This window comes from Macrobrachium nipponense, chromosome 1, assembly GCF_015104395.2.
Source record: "Macrobrachium nipponense isolate FS-2020 chromosome 1, ASM1510439v2, whole genome shotgun sequence".
In the NCBI taxonomy this organism is placed as follows: Eukaryota; Metazoa; Arthropoda; class Malacostraca; order Decapoda; family Palaemonidae; genus Macrobrachium; species Macrobrachium nipponense.
The window spans coordinates 114,594,340-114,601,839 of record NC_087200.1 but is presented as its reverse complement, the minus strand read 5'-3'; positions in this window follow the sequence as shown (position 1 = coordinate 114,601,839).

Below are 7,500 nucleotides of genomic sequence, written 5' to 3'. Positions count from 1 at the left end.
CACCAATCAATAACTTGTTAGTTAGTAAGTTTTTTCAACAACTACTATCTTGTTAATGAGTTCTTCATCAATTAACATCTTGTTAGTGAGCCTTTGTTAATTAATATCTTATTAGTAAATTTTTCATCAATCAACATCTAATGGATTTGAACAAAGTAAGTGTGTTAATTACCCCTTCAAAATCGTAATCATTTATGAAACGAATTCTCTTATCTTAAAATCACTTAATGTCTATCTTAACCCGTCTTATTTATTCTTTACTTCTAAGAATGTTCTTATGGAACGATTTAAACTTAATATACGTCTTGTAATTCTTATACTGCGCATTGAATCGTTTCTTACATACCCAAATATTTCCCTTCAAGTCAAATTAATTTGAAGTTAGTGCACATAACTCCAAAAAAAATTGCTACAAACCAACTAATTAAAGTAAGAATTGCAACAATAAAAGATTATTCCTAAGTCGACCGATGAAGGTAAACTTAGCAATAAAGAAATCAAATAAATACATGGGAATAATTGGATGAATTAATGGGTTTGTTCTTCTGTTTCACTGAAAAGTGACTCTTCTATTTCTTAGGTTATATCTAATTCCTTCTTCTGGAATTTCTTCCGACGTCTCTGTCATTTCGGATTCTTCAACTTCTTTGGTTCTCTTGGACCTTGTCCTTGTTTATCCAAAATTCTTCTTCTAATGATTCAGCGTATGTGGAAGGCATTTGGTATTCATTTTCTTAACCTTATCTTAGTTTCTTGTACGTCTAGGACCTTGTATTGTCCTGTGAATTTTGTGGCTAACTTATATTAATACCACTTCTTACTTCCTTCTTAATATAGACTTCATCCCCTCCCCTTTCTTGTAGTCTACAGGCCTTAATCCTTCTGAGTCTTCTCTATCATATTCTGCTGGGCTTCTTCTAAATTCTTGTGCAATTGCTTGTGGATTACTTTAAAGTTTCCGATTCTTATCTTCATGATATCTTCAGAGTAATTAGGCTGTATTGGCTGATTCAGCCATGCATAAGGTAATCTGGGTTCATATCCCATCAAAGCTTTTATGGGAGTTGCACGAATACTCGTATGATGCCTTGCATTTAATGATAATTGGACTAAAGGTAAATTGACGTCCCAGTCAGGATCCTGTCCTACTGTGTGACGCAATACGTCTAAAACCTTTCTGCCTTTCTATTCCTTTCTACCAAGCCATTGCTAGCTGGGTGATACGACTGGAATCGCTACCTTTTCTACCGTTAAAGGCGTTACAAATTTACTTGAACTAATGAGGTTGTTGAACTCGGTCCCATTATCAGAGATAATGAGACTGTGGGGCAGAATATCTGCAAAATATCTTATCGAAGAGAGCGGTTGCACAATCCTTGGCACTTTTACTAGTTAGTGGTACCAACTCTGTATATCTCGTGAGCGCAGTCGATACATACTAGTATATTCTTATTCCTTTACTCGTGGTATGAAGATTAGTGATACGATCAATAGATACTCTTTCGAAAGGAGTCTGTGGGATAGGATATTTCCCTAGTGGTACTTCCTTGTCTGTTCTTCCCTTGTAGCTGTTGCATGTATTGCAGCTCTTCACATAATTACTAACATCTTTGTGGATTCCCTTCCAATGGAAAGTTCTTTGGATTAATCTAATTGTCTCATCCCTTCCTGGGTGAGCTCTCATGTCATCATCGTGCATTAGCTCAATGACCTTGTTTTCTTAGACTCTTAGGTACTAACCTTTTGTGCAGTACACCTAGAAATTGACCAAATGGATCATATTCATGACACATCCAAATTAATAACGCCATCTATGTCCGTTAGTGCATCTGTGGGGACATCCTCCAACCTTCCTACCTAGTTCGGTAATTCTTGTTTGCTGTCTTTCTTTCGTTTCTAACGTATTTGACATGTTCCCTTATATCTCATCTCTTTCTTGTTCCTTTATGAAATTTTGGCCGGGAAAGCTCCTCTGTATAATGCATGGTGAGTACATTACGTCTTTGCACATTGTTTCATTCTTTTCTTCTTCTTGACTTATCATATTTATACTATCACCTTCTGACACATATCTTGTTATATGCATCTGCTACCTTATTCGTCTTCCCAGGGACATATTTCACCTCTATATCATAATCTTGGGTCTGTCATGAACCAACGGGCTCTTCGTCCAGAAAAATTCTTAGGGTTCTTTAGCATTTCTGACTGCGGCTGAATGATCCGTGAACACGGTTATCTTGTAACCAAAAATGATATATCTGAAATGCTTTAAAGCGTCTATTATAGCTAGAGACTCGATGGTCTGTTACTGAGTAGATTCACTTCTGAGGGCTTTAATTTCCTACTGTAATAAGCTATCGCATTATACTTATTATCTTGTCTTTGCATTAAACATGCTCCTATAACCAATGTGGCTTGCGGTCCGTGGCTAAAAAGAATTCTTTGCCAAAGTTCTGAAAGCTAAGTACTGGGGGATGTGTTAATCTTTCTTTCAATTCATCAAAAGCTTCTTGCTGCTTGTCGTCCATATAAAGATACGTGTTCCTTTAAAAGTTCAGTTAGTGGAGCGGATATGACTGCAAAGTTCCCTATGAAACTTACGTTAAAAAACCTGCTAAAACCTAAGAATTGACTTTACGTCCTTCTTGCACTGAGGTGTAGGATATTCCTGATTGACTTTATCTTAAGTCGTTTACTTCTACGCCCTTTTCACTTAGTGTATGACCAAGGTAGTCTATTTTCCTTTTAAGGAAGTTACACTTCTTTAATTTAAGCTTCAGGTTGGCTTTTCTTAATCTCTTTAGGACTTCTCTGACTAAGTTTATATGTTTCCTCTATAGTGCCTGTTGCTATTACCAAATCATCTATGTAACAGTGTACGTCCTTGCCTAGTAAATCGCCCAAAATTTATCCATTAATCTTACAAAAGTTACCGGGCTTGACTTTAGACCAAATGGCATTCTTACATACTGGTATGCCCGTTACTAGTGGAAAAAGCAGTCAAAGGTTTACTTTCTTCGTCTAGAGGGATTTGCAAGAATCCCTGCAATAAATCTATTGTGGTGAAGTAGTCTCTTGGACCCTATAGTAGCGATAAGATCTCGCATTGACGGCATTGGATAAGGATCATTTTCAGTAATTTGGTTCAATTTTCTGAAATACACAACTATTCTATAAGTTTTGTCCCTTTTAGGACTAGCAAAAGTGGAAAGGACCATGGGGATTTAGATGGTTCCATTATTCCTTGCCTATTCATTCTTTGTACTTCTCTTTCAATGATCTCCTCTGGAATGTGCTACTCTATAAGATGGTATGTAAATTGGCTTTGTGTTCGATGGAATGTCTATCTTGTGCGTTATTTCGCGTGTATTTCCCAAGGTGTCGCCGTCTAGAGCGACTATATCATTATATTCGCACAGTAAAGTCTATGAATTCTTCTCTAACATGGTTTTCCTTAATTTCCTTAAATGAAATCCTATTTTAGCTCTTCTCAGTTTTATGTCCTGAGCATAATTTTCATTTCCTTTACGGATCGCGGCTACTGTTTCCCTTTCTACAACTCGTATAGGTATGGAGTATACTTCTGCTAGGCCTATCTCTGTACCTGGTGTTAACTTAACCTTTCCCCCTCTGTTATTCGTAATCTGTAACGCTATTTTGCCCTGTCTGACTTCATGTAAACTAGAAGAATAATGTATTCCGTTTACTTGCGACTTTTCAGTAAGCGTGAGAATTTCCTTTCCTTCAAAAATTGGATTTACTGTACATTCTACCAGTACTTTCTCCTGGTTTAAGTCTTAATTCCCTTTCTAACTTTAAATAAGTGCATTGATTGATTCTAAGAGGTTAATGATCTGTGTGAACTCGTGGTGCATTCTGGATATCTTCCCCTCTGTCTTATCCTTCTTTAAGATACCTTTCAGTGTGGGATTCTCTGTAGTCTGGGTTCTTTTAATTAACTTGCATATTGGTATTCTAGAAATCTCACGACCGTTGTAATCACTAGTTGTTCTCTAGGGGCATCAATGCTTATCCCTTGTCTAGCCATAGTTGGATAACCTATCAGCAAATGAGCAAAAGCTAATTGTATATCTCTGGCTACCAGAACATTTTCTCTTAGAGCAATTCTTCCTAGCCTGAATGGAAAATCTAACTGTCCAATTACGTGGATATCATTACCCTGGACGTCTGTGATTCTACAGTCTACTGCTGGATTCAAACTTAAGTGAGAAAAATACAATCGATACACCTTTTCTGACATTATATTCTTAGGACTACCTGTATCAAAGAATGTAACAATAGGTTTCTCTAGACCGACATGTGCGGGAAATAATGGTCTATAATTATATTCATTTCCTACATCAACTTTGCTAACCTGTGTAGCTGGGCTTAGCCTTGACATTCCGGACGTTCTCTCTGTTATAGAGGAAGATTCATTGTACCGTAAGCAGAAAATTTCCCCATTGCGTCGTCTGACATTGACTGAACTGATTGATACCCTATACTTGCTGTTTGATTAGCATATCTATTTGGGACGGAATCCCTATTTCCTCTAACTGGGGGAGATTGACTATTGTTTCTACTTCTGCCTCTCGACTGAGATCTACCTCTAGGAGCTGAAACAAATTTATTTCTGCATTCTCGAGCACTATGTCCTGTTCTCTTATGGAAAGGACAGAAGGCTATCCCTCGGCAGTCACTGGCATAATGTCCTCTCTTCTGACAGTTATAACACGTGACTGTCGAAAATCCTCCTTGAGAAGATTTACCTGGCATCTTATTCTGATTTCTAGATGGTGTCCTAGATCTATTTGGACCCTTTTCTTTTTGTCCTATAGCGACTAAAGGTCTGTATATAGGATTCCCTTCAGGTCTTCTACCTAGGATTTTTGTTTCCCCCTCTTCAATCTCTGCTACATCATCGGATGTCTCCCACTTACGGGTCATCCTTGCAATGACTTCTGTTGGCAGGCCTCCAATCATTATTGCTAGTCTAAATATTTTTTTAACTTGACTCATTAGCATTTTTTGCTTGCCTCCTTCTACCTCTATCCAACCTGTGGATTCCATGAAGTTACCCCATTCATTCATATTGTTATACAACTGAGAGCTAAACTCTTGATAACGTCTTTCGTCTAACTTAAATTGACGCACTATCCTTGCCAAGCTAGTAACTGGATCTCTTTCACCAAACTGTGGAATAGACCTTCCTAAAATACCGTTTCAGTTCTTCCCAATTCTTAGATCTCGGTAAGTCTCGGAGTGGACGTACCGTTCTAAGTCTCCTCCGGCTTCCAAATCAAGATAACTCTTGGCTTCTTAATAAGCTTTTCTCTATCTGTACCCCGTTATGCTATCTAGGCGTGTCTCCACTTGCTCTATCCAGTTTTCTAAGTTACAAGCTAACTGACCATCCTTTCTTCCGCAAAATTTAGCTATGTGATTAATCACATGTCCCTTATGTGTTCCCATTACTGCTGCGCTCGAATTCGCGGACTGTGTACCTTCCGCATGGTTAATTTCTTTCCTTGTTTGACTTCTCGTGAGCACAAGCGTTCTTACGTTCTGATAAGGAGTCGGTCTCCCTTGACCATCGACTCGTTAATGGAAATTTTCTTAAGTACTGAGTATCATTAAAAGTATCTAAGTTGTGACAGTAATATCCCGAAAAGAAAATAATAATAATAACAATGAATTATTTTTTAACTTAGTAAAATTCGATCACCAAAAAAAAGAAAGAATTTTCCCCAGAACTATTTTCAAAGTCATTACGTTACCGGTAGCGATTCTTAAACAAACAACAAAACCCTCTTAACAGTACTGGTAAAAACGATACTGACTGACCGTAAAGTGTACGCTAACGAGAGACCTCCCGTGAATTACCCTTGTTATCCTAAACAAACAAAATAAAAACAAGTAAACATTCATTCGACGTAACGAATAAAAGTAAAAAGCAAATACTAAAACAAAAAAAAAAACAAAGTCACAAGAAATCACAAAACAACAAAATCACAAAAATAACATAAAATGACACAATCAAAATTAAACAAATTAAAATTTAGAGTTATTGGTTAGCAAATACAAATGTTCGAGAAAAGGTCTTAGTAGCTGATTAGTTATTTTAATTAGTAAAATTAAGAAATATCGTAAGGTTTCGTTGCCAAAAAGAAAAAGTTCAGTGTGAAAATCTTTTAATCTTGAAATACCAGAAATTGTCTAACTGAAATGTTAATCGCGTAATTACTTTTGATAGAGTTTAATTTTTATGTAAGTGTGGGGACATTTATTTGGACTTATCTTCTTTCGTCGTCTTCGACACCCGGGTTTACGTCTGACAGCTTGCGTTCGCCTACCAGCGCGTTGAATGATGTGTTTGGTTCCCCCCCTCTCTCTCTCTCTCTCTCTTTCTTCTCTTCGGATGGGAAAGGAAGCGCGTTGAATTGGCGTTTTCTGAATTGTGCTTTTTTCCTCTTGATATATTCTTTACGCGTTCGGCATCTTGTTCTTCTAGTGGAACGACTGTTCTTGTTCTTCGGAGTGGAGCTTTTCTTCGCAAAGTGTGGGTGGCTACTTTGGAGTGCTTTTATTGTTACGACAATCGGTAACTGTCTTTGTAGGGGGTGGGGAAACACTGGTACTGTCTTAGAGGAGAACTTTCTTTTTTCGAGTGGCGTGAATGGATTGAAATCTCTTATGCCGACATTGTTTCGTATCACGTCGCTCTGCCACCAATTAATCTTGTTACTATATCATCTTTATCTCATCGTATCCCATCGCTCTGCCACCAATAAATCTGTGACGGTACTTACTTTCTTTGCACAGATCTAAGGTAACGTGTGCCGTGGAGGCTGTACTTTGGGAATTAGGTAAATAAAGGGGTTCTGTTAGGATGAGAAATTAATTGATATGTTTCTTTGCATTAAGTTTATTCTTCGTTAGGGGTTCTTACACCTGTTTCCACCTTCTGAGTTACTGGGCTCTTGGACTGATAAAACTTAATTGGCACTTGTTGCAATTACGAGTCTATAGGCACGAGGGAATTTACTGAGTATTGATTGTCACTTTCACTGTCTTTGATTGCTTCGCACACCACACTTTTGCACCTGTTCTTCTTCTGGGGATTCTTCTGTCTTTCTCTGTTTCACGGCCATGCCACTGCAGTTCTCCCCTCAGGCTCCCCGGTTGTTTCTCTCTCTTGGCTTCTCTGTTCCCCTTTTTTCTCTGCTCCCTTTTGCTTGCTCTCTCTCTGTCTCGCCTTTTTGTTCAGTTGAAATCTCCTTATTAGCCCCGCCTTTGGATTTTGGGATTTTGACTGGGTGTGGCATTTTCTGAAAAGACTTTTTGTGTGTTAGTGGCTACTAACTTCATACGAGACCTGCCTTCCTGTCAGGTCTTCTACAGTAATTCGTAGGCTTTGAATTTGTATACGCCTCCTTCTTCATGTCCTGGCTTCTTAGGGGCGTATCCCTTGGTAACCTCATAGGTCATTCGTTGATACTT